Source organism: Aythya fuligula, chromosome 2, assembly GCF_009819795.1.
Source record: "Aythya fuligula isolate bAytFul2 chromosome 2, bAytFul2.pri, whole genome shotgun sequence".
NCBI lineage: Eukaryota > Metazoa > Chordata > Aves > Anseriformes > Anatidae > Aythya > Aythya fuligula.
Genome location: NC_045560.1, coordinates 140,471,493 through 140,491,958, shown reverse-complemented (window position 1 = coordinate 140,491,958; position 20,466 = coordinate 140,471,493).

Here is a 20,466-nt window from a genome sequence, read left to right as displayed (position 1 = left end):
AGTTTGTCGTATTGATAGTGTATCCTCTAATGCACTATTTGTAAGAAGTTTTTAAATTGCATGCATTTTATATATATACATAAAAAGAAAAGTAGGAGCTTCAGTTTTTATTTGTCTTTTATTTCTGTCCTTGTCATTACCGATCCTATAGGAAGATCAACTGACCATATACTTATGCAGGTCTTACTCTTAGGCCCAGCAATATAATAGCAGATCATAGAAGTCATTTAAAACCTGGCTTTTACAATGCAGTCCTTTCATCTCATTGTACCAACTCCTTTTTATTCTCCTTGGTGAAGACAAGCTATAAAAAGGAATTTTCTACCATATCAGTCTCTGAGCCATCATTAATTTCAGCCAGCACCCTGGTCAAATGCCAAGACATTCTTGCTCTTCTCATTCTACTGCAAGCAAAAGGGGATTCAAAGAGCCAGAGCACCCAAGAGCTCCGCTAAGAGGCAGCCAGAGACAGCTAAGAGGACAGGATGCATACCCTTTGGTGGTCAGTAAGATGATAATCTTCTCATAGAGGCATAATAAACTGCTGGACTCTCATGGAGAACAGTGTTCATCTGTGACTAGAGGGACAGATAGATGGCCATGAGCATATGTTTTCAATCAATCTGTTTTATAACATTTGGAAAGTGTATTTTACTGGGGATTGGGGAACTGCTTTATCCTAAAGCTTCTCTTTTTGATAGAGCTCTTCTTACCAACAAAGTCCAGCCTGCCTTTCCTTCCCACAGTCCTTTGAACAAAGAGTCTTTTCTGTTCTGCTGTTGCTTCAGGACTGCCAGCCCCTGACAGCCCGTGAGTCAATGCCCAGTCAAAGCAGCCCACTCTCAGGCAGCCCACTGAGCTGTGGTTAACCCCAGGGCTTGACACTTATGGATACAGCCTGCAGTCATCCCACCTCAGGCGAAGCATCCTCTGGAGATTGTAAACTAAGCCACATACTTCTTATTAATTCATTAATGTCTTTTACTGGTTCTCAGATCGTTGTGGTAACAGAATTACTGTGACCAAGAATGCTGGTTTATGGCAAAAATAAAACTGGAACTAAATTGAGTGTGACAGTGACCATAGTGAAGAATAACAATTCTAATGGAGCTCTTGCACTGCTCAGATTCCTCAGACAACACTGGGATTGTAAAATAAAACTCAGTTTGATTTTATACGTAGCAACAACATCAAAACTGACAGAAACAAGAGCTGCGAGATAGAAACATACCAAAATCATGCTCATGTCAGAAGATTTTTGGCTAATGAACTGAAGACAGGAGGTCTGAAGCAATATATTCAGTGCTAAGGTTAGTAGCAACACTGTAACATAGCCAAAATGCTTTTCTTAGCTCTATTTTTTTTTTCTAGTGAGGGAGCTGCCTTGTTTCTTTACTGATGTTAAACTCAGGAGACTTAACAGTTCCGCTTTATGGAATGGTATTATCACAAAAATGAAAACACCGAATGGTTGGCACCACATCATTATGCTCAGCCCTGTCATCTCCTGAGGATGGCATAAGGGACAACAGACCCAGGCGTGCAAGGAGCCATCACTAGAAGGTGGCAGAGTGCAGAAAGCTGGCCTAACTTGTAAGAAGGAACCTCCTGCAGCAATATTGCTGGCAATGAGCCAAGAAGCTGTCAGAGGTGTTTGCAGTTAGTTAACAGAAGTTATGTTAGTATCCTGGTTTGAAGGAAGACTGTTGCAGTATGAAGATCTCTGTTAAGGAAATTTAAAACAGCAATTGTAACGTGCATGTTCTATACAAAGACTTGATGGACTGGAAGATGGAAATGAGAGAAGTATGAACTGGGATTTGGTCTAAAGCACGATGTGCCACACAAATGCTCTCTTCATGTAATCACCTTTCAGAATTGAGAGAATACTGTAAACTTGCAAAAACAATTACCAAGATAATAACCAGGCAGCCCTTTATACTGGAACATGGAATAAATTCTCCTTTCATTTTAACAAAGATTAACGCAGAAAAAGATACGTCCAGCAGCAATGAAAACTGGTAAAGTTAAAACAGGTAGATCAAAAATAGAGAAATTAAAAGAGTACTTTTCAATTTTTAATATTAAACTGTCAGTATTATCATAAAAATGATAAATTCCAACTTTAATAGCATCCAGTCATCCATAAACTGTTGGCATTGGTGGTGTTTTTTTGTTTGTTTGTTTTGTTTTGTTTTGGGGGGAAGAACAATAATCTCAAAGATTCGAACTTGGAAGTATTTGCAGAATTCTGCTAGCAAAAATTATTGTTAACGCCTGAAATCAAAAGAAAAAGAGAGAAAGAGAGAATTAGATGCAGTAATCAGGGTTGTGCATGCATATGCCTATGTAGAAACTAATTCAGAACACTTGTATACTTCTACAGATTTCTCAGCTCACATGAAAACTTTCCCAAGGGAGATTTCCAACCCTTAAAATCATCCACACCCTTCAGAAGAATCTCTTTCAGAATACAGTCACACTCAAGGAGAAACTGTGTAAAAATAGTGCACGATACACTGATGCAATTCATCACGAATATACAGTCACTGGGAGCAAGTGGCAGCATAATTAAAGCTGGCTGTATAATTGATTTTTTTTCCAGAGTTTTTTCTTGCTTGCTTGTGTGCTTGCTTTTGTTCAAACTATGAAAAGAGTAAACTGGAGGGAAATGAGAATTCTGGAAATCTCCATTCTGGGAGAGCTATAATTATTTTTTATTCCTTTTCTTTGCTTTCTAGTTGTTGGTTTGTTTGTTTGTTTGTTTGTTTGTTTGTTTCCTCTTTCTGTAACTGAACAGGCTGCTGCTCTCAGGACCTGCACATCTGCAATGTCACGATGCCTCCACTCCTAGGTTGCCTGCCTTCTTAAGAACATGGCACAGGGAAGTGGCCTAGAAAGCTATTTCCTTGAAGAATGTGAGCTGAGAGCGTCCTTGTTAGGACGATGGGGCCGACACATTCCTGCAGAGTCATCAGTAGCCTTCATATCTAGCTAGGACCAGCGATGACACTGACACAGCAGAAAGTCATCTACCTCCTTAGAAATATTTCTGGCAATGTCTTTCTAAGCAGTCCTTCAGGAACCTCTAGTACATCAGTAAAAAGCATGAGGGGGCTGCTTTTGAGTATGCTTCCCCACATGCCTGTAAAGTCATTCCATTGTCTTTAGTGTACTAATTGGCCCTGTCTACAATTGACCTAGGCCAGTGACTGGTACACACTTGCACCAAGACAGAGCATGCTCTTTTATCTTCCAAGACTGAAAGAGAACTCCAAATACAGGCATAGTGTTTATCTTTGGAAGCCAATTGCAGGATGAAAACCACAGAAGACAAGTTCATCTAAGGGCAAATTTTGGCCCTAAAATTGTGTTACATGAAGGAAGTGCCATTGGGAGCAATTAAGAAATCAGCATCTGCCAAAAAATACACACAGTTATTTTCTGTTGGAAGTATAGTGAGGGAGTAATATATTAGGAACCATTTTGCAATGACAACCACTGTACCAACGTGAAAGCTTTAAAACACTCAAGAGGTCTTTCACAAACTAAATCCAATGCCCCTCGTGTCATCAGAACTAATATATGGCACACAGAGGAAAAGCCAGGACACATCAGAAACTGTGTGATTAGAGTAATTGTGCTTAGACCACAGTTGCTGGGTGAAGTTGTGTAGACATGAAGAAAACAAGACTGCACAATATACAATTTCAGTTTTAAGAAGTTATAATGTGTTTAAAATTGTAATGCAGTTAAAAAATTGCAGGCTTTTTCCCTAAAAGAAGTTGCAATTAAATTTCAGATCATATAAAGGACTAGCACATATTTTAACAGGAACACTAGCAGGCAGTTAAGCGAGATGTGTTCAGTTTAGAGTTGTGTGTTATTTCTGAAGAGCACCAGAGATTTTTTAGTCCGCATTAGTAACTTTAGTGACTATCAGCAAGTCTTTTTCTCATGAAAGACAAGTTCTTTTCTGATTTGATTAGTCTGACCAAGGCCTTGGTTTCACAAAGTCAAGGATGAAAAAGAAAGTACATAGCCTACTGTAAGTATGAAAAATAACCTATTATCTTGACCACATGACTTCATGAAGATGTATTGTAGCTGGAACTTGCTGACATACAATACTATTTTAAAATGTCCAGAGAGAGATGTTTTTATAAGCTTTAATAATTTTCCATTATTTTTTAATTTTTCTGTTATCATATCTAAATATGATATTACTTCTATAGTATTGAATCACAGTATCATATTGCTCTTATATTAGCATAAATATTCAGACTTTCATATTAATCATACATATTGATGTTTTATTTTAGAGTGAATTTGCCTATTTTTGAGTTCTCTCCATTGGGCTGTACAGTATATTTTCATGATATACTGCTGGCATCCACTTGTGAAATAAAAGGTTTTTATATAGAGTACTTAAAACCAATGATCAATCACTGTGGAATTTTCTCCTTATAAAGTAGACAGACATCTTTCAATCTCTCACTATAAACCCCAACTTTTCAAACAAGTGCTCTCTGAATCATTTTTGGACCCTTAAGCAGTATTTCAATATATTTCTTAAATTATTGTTACAATTTAGCCCCAGCAGACAGCTCAACACCACACAGCCATAAACTTCTTTACCCCAGCTTTTATTGCTGAGCATGATACCATATGGCATGGGACATCCCTTTGTTCAGTCTGGGCCAGTTGTCCTGGCTGTGTCCCCTCCAGCTCCTGGTGCACCCCCAGGCTGCTCGCTGGAAGGGCAGCACAAGGAGCCGGAAAGTCCTTGGTTGCACACTGGAACAGGCTCCCCAGGGAAGTGGTCACTGCACCGAGCCTGTCTGAATTTAAGAAGAGATTGGACTGTGAACTTAGGCACATGGTCTGAACTTTTGGGTAGACCTGTGCGGTGTCGAGAGTTGGACTTGATGATCCTTAAGGGTCCCTTCCAACTCAGGATATTCTATGATTCTATGATTCTATGATTCTATGATTCTGTGTAAGCACCGCTCTGCAACAACTAAATCACTGATGTGTTGTCACCACTGTTTTCATTAAAAATAAATAAATAAAATAAAATAAAATAAAATAAAATAAAATAAAATAAAATAAAATAAAATATCAGCATTATGTGAGTCTCTACAAAGAAAAATAACTCTGTTGAAGCCAAATCCATGACAGATATGTGTACCAAATCTGAGTATCTATGAAGAGTGCAGAAGCATGAAATACTAAGCTGACTGTCATCTCCTTACTCCTTTGTAATACTTAGCTTTGTATTTAAAACAAAGATTACATTAGAATCTTCATTCAGAGGAAAGCTCCAAGACTACATTGAACTGATTGCTTATCTGCCATGACCAAGTCCATTTAGTCTTTCCTGCTCTGAAAAGTCATCAATATTGTAACCATGACCAACTTTTTTGGTTCCTGTGAGTAAGCATTTCTCCTTTGGCTATGAAATAGAGTTGTGTACCATAGGCTAGCTTTCATTTACAAAGTGATCTAGATTACTCTCATCGGTCGCTTTATTTCTCATGTAAGCCTGGAATAATATGTAACTAAAATCAGTGATGCTTTCATGTTTCTTGCAAGTCATTAATGATGATTTTTAAATCCTGAGACCAAGAAAAACAAAATGCATTTTAACCTAAGCTTCTCTTCTATGACAGTAATAAATTCCAGTTTACACATACATTTAGTCAGGGTTTAATCTATTTAAAATATATTACTTTTAACACTTTTCCTAAATGAAACCACAATGATGTAGTAGTAATTTAAATATTAGTAGAACTTTAAATATACTGTATCATTAATATTTTATTTATCAAAGATATTATATAATGTCAATATTAATAGATCTAATTTTCACATGCCAGTGTTGACTTTTGTTAATTTTATCCTCCCCCACCCCTTTAATTCTTTATTAATTGACTACCATACCATCATTTATCAAAGTTATGATGACAGGTCTATTAATTATTCAGATTTTTCCATATCTCATTTATGGCTTGACATGCATTTAGTTTTGATTTTTCTCCGTGTTCCCTGGTTTACTGAAAATAAATATGAATTACTGAGAAAGATCCCAAGCCGTATCTTTTAAATTTCTTGGACACAATGTATTTGAGCAATAATTTTAAAAATACCTTAAATTTAGTAATTGCCTTATGAGATCTTGCTAAGGCTCTAGTGCAAAAGAAAGTCATGAAAGAAAGTCATGTAAGCTATTATAATGTATCATTATATGATACAGTCCCATTTTTTTATCATAAAGATAAAGTAAATAATAATTGAATTAACACTTTAAATTTTTCTGCATTAATATTCAATCTAATATTATTGTTTTTTTATTACTTGTTTCTAACATACTGTATGAAAATTCCTTTAAATTCTGTTTTACTTTGCTAATTTTCACTTTTTTTTTTTTTTTTGATTTTTTCATTAGTTTCATATGTATGAAACTATGAGCTTCACAAAAGTATGTGCTTCACAAAAAGAAAATGTATGTGCTTCACAAAAATATGTGAAGCAGTATGTGTTTCACAAAAGTAAAATAATTTTTTCCAAAACCTGACTCTTCATTTGTAACCATTGTTATCAAAGTGAACTTAGATAATTCCATTTCCTCTTTGCATCAGGTCATTACGCATATGAGTTTTTGGTTTTTAAAATTAACTTAGGATTGATTTTTTTGTTGTTGTTGTTGTTCCAGATTTAGGTTTCTGAGAACTTCAGTAAAGCTTTCTTTTACATTTTCAGTTATAAACCATATTATTCTGTTTAAATTTTCTTTTGCATGATTTGACTCATAATTAATTTCAGCTTTGTGAAATTAAAGTCCCTTAAGGCATTACATATTTATTTATATGAAGTCATTTGCTTCAATACTTTCACAATCATTATAATCTAAATATCCACTAAATTTTAACTTTGTTATTGATTCATTCCTATCTGACAACATAGGAAGTAATAGAACTTCCCATATAAACTGCAAGTGTTTCATTTAAAAAAAACATCATTTACCATTTCCAAAAATTGTGAAGTTCTAATATAGCCAACAAGATAGCACAAGTATCTACTCAGACTGAATTCCACCATGATACTGTAGGTTTTATGTTCACTGTGTAGCTCTGTCTTCAGGTATAATTTGCTGAATAATATAATCAGCCACCTAAATGACCATATTATGTGCTATGTGTTGAAATGCTCATCCCGAGTAGTCAGTGAAAGGAAAGAAGACAATGTATCTTTCCTCTTCCCCAGTAGGTCAGAGCACATGGTTTTTAATATTTTAGTCACACAAGTCTTCTCTAATTAACACTACAAGACAAATTTGACCCTTCTTTTTTGCTGTCAGCGTAACACTTTTCTGCCTTATGCATCAATTTGTTCCCTCTGGAAAGGGTGATCTTGTTTCTGCTGAGCTGTGAATGGATTCAGACCACATAAATTCCATCAAAGCTCAAACTGAGGGTGAATTCAGGCTTATAAATTTCAGGATTCAGATCATCTGTTCTCAACCATCTAAATTTATTAAGTAATGACTTCTGGGGCCATAGCAGAGTTTCTTAAATGGGATCATGTAGTGCTTTACACTGGGGAGCATGTCTAACCTCTGATGAAAGATAGTTGAATTTAATCTAAATTCCCACTGCAGAACAATCCTGGATGTATGCTGAAAATTCTAGCTCCCTTGGACAGACTGGGTCCAATGCAAAACTCATAAACTTAGATTAGAAAACAGCATGCAGAGGAACACAGATGTTTACCTAGAAGCAGTGATCTACTCAAGAGAGCACTTGCTCAGAGGATTTTACATTCATCTTAGCCTTAGGTAGTTTGAATACATTTTTCAAAGAGTGAGATGGCAACTGCCAGGCTAGAAATATCCCAGTTTCAATTTTAAGGCTGGGACAGTACCATTTAAAGCCAGAGATACCATAATTGAGAAGCCAAAGACTTAATCAAGAGGATCTTGACTCCAGGTAGTTCAAGGATTAATGCTGATTTTGTTCTCCTAGTCATTGGAGTAAGATTGGCACATAACTCTCGCATGTGGTATCATCCCCATGTGCCTTGGTTTATCTTAAAAAAAGGGGTGAGGAATGTGTAATGAATGTGGGGTTACTCCATTATAGATGATGAATATCACAGTTTTCTAGGGTGGTTACTAATTCCACAGAAACACAATATATTATGCTAAAATTTTTACAGCTGTTGTAATACCCTGTTGCCCACTTGGCTGTAGCTTGCAGCACAGGACTAGAAGCATTTAGAGACTGGGGTCTGAGACAAAGAGGCCAAAATATTGCCCCTTGCAGGAGTTCATTTAAAGATATCAAAAGAGACCAAAAGTACATGGTTGGGGCTGACCAGCAATACTCCAAATTTCCCAGCATGCTAGGCAGTGTGACACTGCCAGATTGTGACCTCACATGGAAACACAGCACAGCAAGACAAGCCTGAAACACGGAGGCATTCTTCCAGCCAGGGACTCCCACCGAGTCTCCCCATCTGTGTCTGTCACAGACATGCTTTATGACCACAACAGGACTGTGATACACATCTCCCGCCTCCCTGTAAGACATGGAGGAATGACATAACGGGGTGTTAAAACCCCCAACACAGCTGGGAAAGTGTTCTTTCAGACCACGGAAGACAATATTGCACATACTCCAAGGATTCAGTCCAAAGCCTTGGAATAATTCAAGCACGTGTTATGTTTTCCTGGACCCCGAGTGACTCCTAAACCAAAGCACTTAAAGAGATGACAGCACAAACACCTCTGGGGCAAACAAACACTCATATAAATGCATACTTACAATTTCCCTTTCCCCAAATATACTTTTGGATGGAATCTGAGATAAGAATTTCTAAAGGAGATGGTGAACAATGTTTAAAAAAAAATCTCAAATTTTATTGAATTGAGCATTAAAATATCTTTTCTTTGGTATTCAAAAGCTCAGTTTGTGACACTTAAAATAAGACTACAGCTGACCTTGGGAATTAAACCATCAGTGAAAATCTATGTTGGTAGATGAATGGGCTACATACAATGATAGAAGAAATAAATATAAATTAGAAAAATATTGAAAAAAAGTAGCTTGACTGTGATTTAGTGAGGTTTTGTATATATTAACATTTTGTATATATTAACAAAGACAGAATGGTGTTTGGTCATTAAAAAATAAGACTAACGTTTACCTGATAAACAAGGCTTTGAGAATGAGAGAAACCCACACCACAGAGCCTATGTCAGATCCATTGCTGTGTTTTGTAAACATGGCAAATGAAAAGAAAGGAGTGAGACTGATTAGGGCTACACAGCATTTTCATTTATAACTTTTAACACAATGTATACTGAGTTAAATTTTTGTGCCCATTAAAATGCGGGCCTACAATTTACCATCTAGAGCTATTCTCATTGAATTCAGCCTACTGAGAAACGCAAACAGTGGAATATATGTGGTAATTAAGTACAGATGTGATTATTTGACAAATAATCATAACAAATAATTGTCACTTCCTTGTTTAGAAACCACTAATTTAAAACATATGTGTGCTGACTTAACCTCTCTAGTGCACCCTCTTCTAATGTGGGGAGAGAAGAGGGAGAGAGGTTCAAGCTGTTATCTTTTCTACAGCAAAACTAACCTTTTGTTCTCTGGTTCTAAATTTCTGTTTCACACAGTTACTCTACTCAGAAGCATGTTTCGCACTGGCTTCTGTTTTACAACACTTGTTATAAAAAGCCTCTTTAGGAGAGCAGAGCGGGAGGACAGAGGCACAACACACAACATGCTGTGATACTGTTTTTTCAGGATAGACCAGTGACAGTCATTTACACTACTAGAGTGCTGCACTCTTCCAGACATGAGGAATATACAGATATTTTGCAATCAGAATAATGTTATCTTAGATTATTTTAGTTTAGATTAGGCAACAACTAAACAGAAATATTTTTTGAGTGGGAACGTGGGTGCTTCATCTCAGGCTTTGCAGTAAATACCAGCAACAAAACAGCTATTAAATGGGTATCCAAGAAGGTTGCCCATGGCAGACCGGGGGCTGTCTACCCATATTGTTGGAGAATTATTGCCTTGAGGTTATAACATGGTTGTAGAGAGCAAGCAGCCATAGAAACTTACAGGCACAAGGAACTTATAGCAACACACACAAGAAGATATTAAACATTTTTAAAGACAGGGAGTCTCAGACCACCTTCTCCTTTAACACATAAAATAACCCTAAGCATTTGGTTTCTTCATCATCTAGACATAAACATGATACTGGCATTTAATAACACCTCCTATCTTCAGAAGGGCCACATGAATCTTAGCTGTATAAATATTATAAATTAAGAATTTTAATTTGCCCATTTGTATTAGTAAAGTCAAAGGTAATTTTACTTCAGTTAATGATGTTATACCAAGGATAAACAAGCAGTGTCAGCAGTAATGATTAAGATGGTATATTCCTAAGGTTGCACATATCATTTAACAGTGTTTACTTTTAAGTATAGTGTTTATCTGTACTGAAAAAAAAAAAAAAAAAAAAAAAAAAAAAACAAAGAGAAAAAGAAAAAAAAAAAAAAAGTTAAACCCAGTCCCCAGTCTTCAAACAATTTAATTTAGGTTCTCAATCAAGTGCTGGTGTGGAGTCTTAAAAAAAAAAAAAATAATAAAAAAAAAAATAGCAAGACTCTTGGTGAATGTTTATGTAAAAAAAAAGTGCTGCTTATGTTTCAGCTTCCCCTCAGAATCTGTAGTGTAATGTTTACAGAAAGTGGCCAACAAAGTTGTATAACTTGATTGTCATGAACAATACCATTTTAGTTAATTATTAAAACTTTCTGTCATGTCACCATGGTGAAAAATGGAGATAAAAGGGGTTGTGTATAATCACAAGTTGTGGACTTTTCTTCTTTCAACTTCTCTCCGTCTTCCTTCCTTTTCTTTTTTTTTTTTTCATATAAAAAAATAGAAATCTCATTTTTGAAAAGTCACCAAGTTTGAAATCAACATGTATTGCATTTATATCAACAAAGATCTTGTTTAACCATCCAGTTGAAGTAAAGATACTTTCCAGGCCTTACCTGCCTTAAGCTTGCTTGACAGGGTGCAGAGAGGATGTAATACAGTCCCTTAGGAAGAACTCTGCTTTCTGGACAAAAGAAAGGTGCCCAGGAAGGAGTCAGCATTAACTGTGGAAGCAATAATAAGAGAGGTGTGCTCCTGCCCTGTGGTGGGGACATGTGAAGCTTTGCTCCACTGCTTCTTCCACTCCACAGGCAGGTGACGTCCCTACAGACACTGTCAAGGTCTGTCCTTCCTGGGGATATCAGTGCTGTTCTCAGTGCCGAGAAGAGGATTCATGGAGATGACCCAGCTATAGCAGCAATGCACTTGTGTGCACCCCACAACCCCAGTCCCATGAATACTCTGGCTGGGAAGATATGATTGCACACCTCAATCATATCATTGCACACCCTGTCCACATCCATAGGTTGTCTTCAAATGAAACCTAAAGTATGTGGGAAGGTGATATCCCAGTTTTCACCTGGGCTTTCAGTCAGAACAAAGGGGATACCAGTAACAAACCAGAACTGAGAAATGAAATGTGAACTGCATCGTCTTGTTCTATGAGGATACAACATATTCTCTAGCAGCTTTGAAGGGCAAAAACTCTGCAAGACAATGGAAATATACTCTTTTAAGAAAGATCCTAAACACTACTTCTGAATTTACAATGATGGGAATCTTCCATGGCTACCTTCCATTGTAAGTCTCTTAAATAAGTCCTACAAACAGCATACGCAACTACTATAGGCTACATACACAACTACATGGGCATAGACTATGCTGGGCAGAAGGAGCTCAAGTAGGCTGACTTTATAGAACCAGTTCAAATAGGAGATATCTAATGGATTATTAAAAATTGCTTCACTTACATCCCCTGCTTCACTTACATCCCACCAGATGACCAGGAGGTCTCTAAGCTCTATGCCTGGAACAGCAGACAGTTATCCCACCTGCAGGGATAACCAACTAACCACCTGCAGGATCACAGCACTACATAACTGTACACCTTGGAAGGGAATGGAGGTCATACCACAGCCTCTTCTCTCCTATATGCTACTGCTTACCACAAGCAATCCAAGCAATGCAGCAATCCAAGCCTCTGTACTGGATTCCCTGAGCTACTTATAATTGTTATACAATGATATGTTCAAGCTAACAATTTTGTGCCCCTGGGTCCATTTACTTTATCAAAATTAATACCAGAGTTTGATTCCATACAAATTTGACATGTTTTTTTTTTAAATGTGCCATTTAAATGCATCCTTCTAAATTAGGTATTTTGGCTCTGTTTTATTCTACAGAGAGAGCTGTTAAAAACTAAATCTGTGATTTTTCTGTATTTCTCCCTGTATAAAAACAAAGAATTAGTTCTGATGTCAGGGTAACCAGATCAATATAATTTGATTAAATTATAAAGAAAAGGGACAGAGAATGACCCTGTACTGAGACTCCAACAGAAAACAACCCTGTACTGAAGTCAGAAGAAGGAACGCAATGTTGATGCAGCATGGCTGTCTTCCCCATCTCCCCTTGATGTCTGGTCTCAGCATACTGAGACTCCTGTGGTTTCTGTGTATGGCTGGGGTCAGAGAAATAAATGATTTTTTGCATTCTCATACAACTGGAGAGAAAAATTCCAGTGCTAATGTCAACTGAGCGGCTGAGGGAGCTGGGCTTGTTCAGCCTGGAGAAGAGGAGGCTCAGGGGAGACCTTATCACTCTCTATAGGTACCTCAAGGGAGGCTGTAGCGAGGTGGGGGTTGGCCTGTTCTCCCACGTGCCTGGTGACAGGACGAGGGGGAATGGGCTAAAGTTGAGCCAGGGGAGGTTTAGGTTAGATGTTAGGAAGAACTTCTTCACTGAAAGGGTTGTGAGGCATTGGAACAGGCTGCCCAGGGAAGTGGTGGAGTCACCATCCCTGGAAGTCTTTAAAAGACGTTTAGATGTAGAGCTTAGGGATATGGTTTAGTGAGGACTGCTAGCGTTAGGTCAGAGGTTGGACTCGATGATCTTGAGGTCTCTTCCAACCTAGAAATTCTGTGATTCTGTGATTCTGTGAACTGGAAGTATGGAGCAGCTGACTGATACAGTGAAAAATAAATTTGGAAAAATAAATAAATAAATAAATAAATGAAAGAAAATTAAAAAAGGATAAACTTACTTTTTGTTGTTGTTGTTGTTTGTTCCATCTCCTTAGGTGAAAGAAATGTGTAAACTCCAGAGTGCCAATGAGAGAAGTAGATTCATTTAATTTATGGACATACCACTGGGATAGAATATACTATTCTAAGGGCAAGTGGCAAAAGGGCACCAGGCAAGCATAAAAGGTTCAGGAAAAAATTGAAACTTGGGAAAATTTCCCAGCTTTTCTGACAGCACTACAGCCAAGAAAGCTGACTTACTAGGGTACATCAATCTGATGTGAAATATTTTTTTTCAGCATCCCTGATTAACTGTGTAGAATCAATCTTTACAAAATACAGCTCTCATACACCTGCTCTGGCTTTGAGAGAATGATTTGACAGGGTAGCAATCCAGAAAAAATATTGGTTAGCACTTTACTCATAATTTTCGCTGACTAATTGTACTGCTCAGCCAAACCTGATTCTCATCTGTTTTCCTCAATCCCCACTCCCCGGGTGATATTTGGAGTGAAGATGAAATATGAGATGCTCCTTTTACCCTCAGTCTCACAGAGGCAGTTCAAGCTGTCTCTTTTTCCCTCTCTCCTGCAATCTACCTACAGGTTAGTCTCAGAAAACAACACAAAATACAATACATCACCATTGCAAAGAAAGAAAAAAGAAAAAAAAAAAAAAAAAGAATAAGAAAAAAAAAAAAAAAGTACACCAAAAAAAGTAACTCCTACCCAAAACACAATCAATCATACTGAAGGCTCAATGTATGTGGTTACCTTGCTATAAAAGTCTTAGCACCTTACATTTCAACAGCTCTTTCACATTAAGTCCCCTGTGTGTAACTTGTTTCTTGAAAGCTCAGATGCATTTTTTTACATTCTTTTAGACCAGAGTTCACTTTACAAGTGAAAGAGCTCATTTACACTTCCTCTTACAGGTCAGAAGCAGTAGGCCTACAGAAATTTATTCATCTTAGTTCATCCATGGAATGAGAAAAAGGTTATTGAAGAACCTGTGCAACAAAACCTTGGCATGCAGAACAGCTATGTTGTCTGATACACACTTCCTTCTGTGGAGGTTTTAGCTTGTTTGTTTGTTTGAAAAAAAAAAATCCTGTAGGAATTAGCAGAATTTTTTTGTAGACGTCTTTTATACCTTAAGAAATTAAAATAGTACCTTTCAAAAACACATACACAAAGAAATAATAATAATAATAATAATAATAAAAATAATAACAACAATAAAAATAACAATAACAATAATAATAATAACAACTTTCTGTGGTTTATCCATTTAAAAAATGTATTTTTTAGAAATAATTAATGGCTTTTGCATTTTAGTTATTTCAGGATTTAATTATTTTTCTGTTTATGAATTGGTCAGAATGTGATCTCAGTTTATGGGCTGCATAAACTTACAACTGCTACATTAGTTACATCAGAATGTTTTCTGTGTGAATTTGGGAAAGTCATTCTGAGTAGTAACAAATGAGTAACAGTTGAATAACAGTCAGAAAGGATTCCTCATGAACTTTGTCCAAAGTCCTACTGAAATAAAGATATCTTATTGCTTATTTATTTTCTGTATCTGTAAGGCTATTTTCTACCCTTATAGACAGAAATTTCATCAATTCAACAATTCCAGATCTTGAATAATAAATATGTTCAGGAAACTACTGAAACAGGGTTGAAAAAAAAAAAAATTGAATATTGAATGTAGACAATGTATTGAATATAGACAATGTATTGTCTATATGTATACATATCTATACATATATGTATAGACAATACATATACGTATTGTCTATATGTATAATGTATAGACAATAGTATTGAATATAGACAATGATGATTTCTCATATCATTTCAGTTTAGGCAGAAATAATGAAGAAAACAAATTGAAAGTATGTGATAGGACTGAAGAAACAGTTATGGATGTTATGGTGAAGTACAAGTTGAACATGACCAGTTGATCACAGAATCACAGAATTTTCTAGGTTGGAAGAGACCTCAAGGTCATCGAGCCCAACCTCTGACTTAACGCTAACAGTCCCCACTAAACCATTTCCCTAAGCTCTAGATCTAAACGTCTTTTGAAGACTTTCAGGGATGGTGACTCCACCACTTCCCTGGGCAGCCTGTTCCAGTGCCTCACAACCCTTTCAGTGAAGAAGTTCTTCCTAACATCTAACCTAAACCTCCCCTGGCTCAACTTAAGCCCATTCCCCCTCGTCCTGTCACCAGGCACGTGGGAGAACAGGCCAACCCCCACCTCGCTACAGCCTCCCTTGAGGTACCCATAGAGAGCGATAAGGTCACCCCTGAGCCTCCTCTTCTCCAGGCTGAACAAGCCCAGCTCCCTCAGCCGCTCCTCGTAGGACTTGTTCTCCAGGCCCCTCACCAGCTTCGTCGCCCTTCTCTGCACCCGCTCAAGCACCTCGATGTCCTTCTTGTAGCGAGGGGCCCAAAACTGAACACAGTACTCGAGGTGCGGCCTCACCAGAGCTGAGTACAGGGGGACGATCACCTCCCTAGCCCTGCTGGTCACACTGTTCCTGATACAAGCCAGGATGCCGTTTGCCTTCTTGGCCACCTGAGCACACTGCTGGCTCATATTCAGCTGACTATCCACCATCACTCCCAGGTCCTTCTCTGCCTGGCAGCTCTCCAACCACTCATCTCCCAGCCTGTAGCTCTGCTTGGGGTTATTGCGCCCCAGGTGCAGGACCCGGCACTTGGCCTTGTTGAACTTCATGCAGTTGACCTCAGCCCATCGGTGCAGCCTATCCAGATCCTCCTGCAGAGCTTTCCTACCCTCAAGCAGATCGACACATGCACCTAACTTGGTGTCATCTGCGAACTTACTGAGGGTGCACTCGATGCCCTCGTCCAGATCATCGATGAAGATATTAAAGAGGACTGGCCCCAGCACCGAGCCCTGGGGGACGCCACTAGTGACTGGCCTCCAACTGGACTTGGCTCCATTCACCACGACTCTTTGGGCCCGGCTATCCAGCCAGTTTCTAACCCAACGAAGCGTGCGCCAGTCCAAGCCAAGAGCAGCCAGTTTCTTGAGGAGAATGCTGTGGGAGACGGTGTCAAAAGCCTTGCTGAAGTCAAGGTAGACCACATAGATATCACATTGTTCCTTCCAGAAAGATGTAGAACAGCTGGAGAGACTTCCAAGAAGAGTAACAACTACAAACAGAATCTCAAAAAAATCTTCAGTGAGGAGGGACTGAAAGGGATAAGATTGCTGAACCTAAGGAATAGGAGAATGGTACATATTCCACTGTATGTCTGGTATGCAGATCATCATCATTACATGAGAAGCAATTATATCATTGAAGGTTCTATCACTAGTTATGGCCACAGTGGTCAGGAATAGATGATGAAGCAAAGATTGAGAAAGTTAGTCAAAACTTTTCTAAAGTTAACTGTAATGAAACATCAGAGTAGCTTGCCTGGAGAGAGGCTTGGGAGAGTCCACTACTGGAGGTTTTAAGGGCTGTTTATAATGTAGCTGTTAGCAGCGACACAGGTAGACTTGAATCTACCATGCTGTAAAAGGTTTGCTCCAGATTCTGTGGTACTATATTCCTCATCTGTAAAATGAATACTGCTGAATTTCTATTTACCATATAAGTGCTCTGAAGGTCTCTATAGAATTAGAATTTTTCATCTCAAGGTCATTCATTACCATTTTCTTTGACCCTTCATTGCTTATTGAGGGAAAGGTTACTAAGTATTCTTCCAGGTCCTCAATGGATAGTTTTGAAAGAAGAAGAATAATGATCAAAATGACAAATAACAGAGCAAATAATATATTGTGACTAGTGAATACTCTTTCTCTTTGACAAATGTGTTTGTTTGCATGTGAATATGGGTATTGATACAAATAGAAATCATCTATCAAATTTTTCCATGAAAAGAAACCAGTCTGTTTATTGGGAAGGGTTGTAAAATACTTTAAGCAAACAACTATTTAGGATTCCACTCATGATTGCAAACTGTATTCAGAGTTCAAACAGCTCTACCATATCATATGCAGGCAGTTCACCATTGGTGCATACGCTGTTCAGCATTGAATTACACTAGCAAAACACAGGTAAAGGTCACCAATATACATCATCTCATTAGAATGATTAGGGGCTGAAATATATTTTCTCACACTAACCTGCTGCTTTAATAGCAGACGTTATGTACTCACAAGTTTATCACTTTATGGAAGTGCAGCATTCTTTTCATCATGTATTACAGTGCTAAGGTCAGTTCTGGTTCACTAAGCCAGAGGGAAATCTATCATTTCCATATCTAAGAGCCACAGTGAAGTGTGTCATTTTTGGCTCCCTTTTTCTGATGTCTTGAGACTTCTGCAAGACTCTTATTCCTATTTCTCTTATCGAGTCTTGCTTAGCTCATGTTTCTCTTGGTCTGAGATGCTCTTCACTCTGTCATTACCTTCAGTGTCCTCCCACAGAATAGCCATTCCTGGGCAGCTTTTCATCTCTCTGTCTCTCTTTAGCTTGAGCTGTTGGTAATTTATAAATGTGATAGCTGCTTTCAACAGAACTGAACTACTGGACATAGCACAACATGTGTTGGGGGACATCTACAGGCTGATTCCTGCCACAGAAAGTTAATGGAGATGAACTGTTAGGCAAGTCAAGAACATCTCAGTCACAACTAGGTTATCTTACTTTTCTCTTTTTATTGGTCAATCTTGAAAAATCACATCCTCTCTCCAAAAATAAATGCAATAAAGCCTTGATTCCATGACATGTATGCAATTACCAGTAACTGCTTATTACTATTTAAATAACTAGAAGTCAGCTATGGCAAATATAGCTAAGTCAGCTAAGGCTCAGAGTACTAAACATTTTTCAAATAATGATATGAGGTAACAGTATGGCTTTTATGTCTGAAGATCTTTGATCATTTGGATGTCATTTGGCAAAGAAAAAAAAAAGTTTTACATAGTAGTTCTTAAAGTTGTTATATATTTGTAGTTGTTATATATTACGAAAGAAGGAAGGTCTCCTTAAGAGGAAAAGTATATTGGTAAATCTAGAAGAAAACTCTATATCCCATGTAGAAAATAGATGTGTAACTTCTTATGTCGTCAAGAACAATAAAACACTGAGAATCAGATTTTCAAAGAAATGCAGGTATCCAGTTCCTATTGAACCCAGAATCACTGAGAAAACAACAAGGTATAATAAGCCTATAAAAACATATGAATATACATATTTAAATGCATTCAATTTTCCATACGTAATATTTGCATGAAAGCATTTAATGAGATATAGAGTTATAGACAAGTTTGTAAGTCTTCCATCTGGAAAAGTCCTATGGCTTCCATATCCCTCAATGGCAGTAATCACCTATCTGTCAATACAATCTGCGTCATCTATAACATAGCTTTGCAGGAAGGAATGTACAGCTGTCATTATAAAATATTTAGCTTACTTGCCCTCCATTTCCCAAACTCTTTGGTCATATGTCAGTTCAGGCATGGCTGCTGAGAGCTCTCTTAGTTGGGAGAGTAGACAAGACAATTTCCTAATTCAAGATCTTCAGTCATATCTTCCCAGTAGTTGAGCACCTAATGAGCTTCAGTCCTAAATAAAACAGAAGTAGATGAAGCAACACCCACTTCCACAAAATAAAATAAATTAAAAAAAGAAAAAAAAAAAAGTATTTGGTCTGTGGCTCCTGGTGCTGTCTGCTTCTAGTTGTAATTTACACTTTATAGCCAACAACCTACTTACAGAAGTGAAGGTTGTCTCAGAATGATATTTTCAGTTAAAGTCTTATTTTGGGGCGGTTTAGATACTTAATAGTATCCTGAAGTCTAGGAACCATGATAAAAAGCAAAGTTGCATCTAAGCAGATCTGTCTTATTCTCTCCTCTGACATCTCGTACCCAGATTTCAACAGCAGCTCAGCTGCATGGGTGCCAAACATATAGCACAGACAAGGTTTGTGTGCTTTCAACAGATGTTCATGACAGCGTTCCTAGTGCTTACGCAGCTGAGTTATTGCCAGCATGTCATTACAATTTTCCAGCTTAGATAATATTTTCCAGACCATTGATTTCTTTCTCTTCAAATGTCCCATGCATTCAAGTGGCTCCATGCAGGTGAAAGAGTTTTCCCACATGAGGCTGAAGGATGTGGGTTTTGGGCTGAAAACCTAGAGCCTAAGCCTGTGGGATACAGACATCTCCTTCCTGTGACTGTATTTGCTTAAACTGCTGACTAATGCCAAGGTTATTTCCTTGTATCCCATCTTCACAAAGACTGAACTCTGCTAAGAAGTGACCAAAGGGACAGAGAGATAAGTAGTGGAGGAGGGAAAGGGAAGTTTTTGGGACCTTAGTAGACTCTGGGGCACTCTATTAAGATTTTTGCAAAAGGATTGTGAAACACATTACAATGTGTTTGGGCTCTGTTAAAAACATAACACCATATTCCCATCTGAAACTATACTGGGCTTGGAAGAAAAATACTCCGTACAAATTATTTTTTTTTTTGTAGTTAAGGACTGTAGTTAACTAGAATAAGGTACTGTATTTTGCAGTTTTTCCAGAAACACTGCAGAACATTCTTTTTAAAAGCCAAAGTTGTACTATTATTTGATGCAATGATCATCATAGATGCTTCCAATCATAACTTAGCTGCTTGTTCACTTTCTTCTCATAATTATTCACATCTCTTTCTGGAATACTTAGACTTGCATTTTGTTTTCCTAACAGTACTTGATGAAATTCAATAAATTAATTTTAAAGTCAAAAAGATCAAAGAATTTTTCCTTGTGTTTGGAGAGAAAAGTGGGTTCAGTGCTGAGTTAGTGATATTTGTCAGTTCCTCCAAAAATATAATTCACAGTCTCACACCAAACTTTGGATAGTTGTTTTAATAATGAAATTCAACCCATATATACAAATGTATTCCTCCCTAACAACAACTTGTGCTAGACAGATTATAAGAACATCATTGAAGTGTGGTCAGTTTTTAATATAAAAGCAATTTCTATGTTGAAACTATTTAGCTGTGCTGTAGTCTTACATTACAACCACAAACATAATGAAGCTATTCCTCAGTCTCAAGGTTTTCAGTCAGCACACAATTCTTCCAAAGTTACTGGAAAAGTGCTAACTTTTATAGATGTGAATATCTCAATAGGTAGATGAAGTCATATTCATTATTTATTTGGCCGAGAGTCTAGAAAGTGACAGCTCTC